Below are 561 nucleotides of genomic sequence, written 5' to 3'. Positions count from 1 at the left end.
CAGGAAAGGAGGGGTGTTGGGGTTGGTTTTTTTTTGGGGGGAAAAAATCCGATCGGCTCGGGCGCGGGCGGCCGTCCGGTGGGAGTTCGGCGCGCGGAAATGCTTCGCGCCGGGATGTGGGTTATTTCTTCCTCCAAAGGTGGACGGATCGGCGCACTGGGAGCACGTCTGCCGTGTAAAGCTGTGTATTTAAAGGCATTAATTTGTCCGATTTGGGGAATAATCGCGTTCTTTTCTGTATTGACTTCGGTCCCTGTAAACCGCGCAACACTCCGAATCGTTCCCTCACCGAGGCCAGGGCAAGTATGAAAAAAACCCCAACCAACCAACCAAAAAAATAATAATAATGCTAAAAAGCTGCAGGGCTGCTGCTCTGCCGACAGAATTCCCTTTTTTAACGCAATTCCCGAGGCGTTAACCACTCCGACTGCACACCGGGGCTCCGCCGGGAGGACGTGGGCGCGCGTTCCCCGCGTGGCGTGCGCCGGTCCCGTCGGCAGAAATAAAAAGTGCCTGTTTGCACCTCGCCGCCGCCGCCGCGCTTCCTTCCGACCTCGCCGC

Source organism: Charadrius vociferus, unplaced genomic scaffold (assembly GCF_000708025.1).
Source record: "Charadrius vociferus isolate BGI_N301 unplaced genomic scaffold, ASM70802v2 scaffold1699, whole genome shotgun sequence".
Classification (NCBI taxonomy): domain Eukaryota; kingdom Metazoa; phylum Chordata; class Aves; order Charadriiformes; family Charadriidae; genus Charadrius; species Charadrius vociferus.
The sequence above is the reverse complement of the archived record's forward strand: the minus strand, read 5'-3'. Positions refer to the sequence as shown.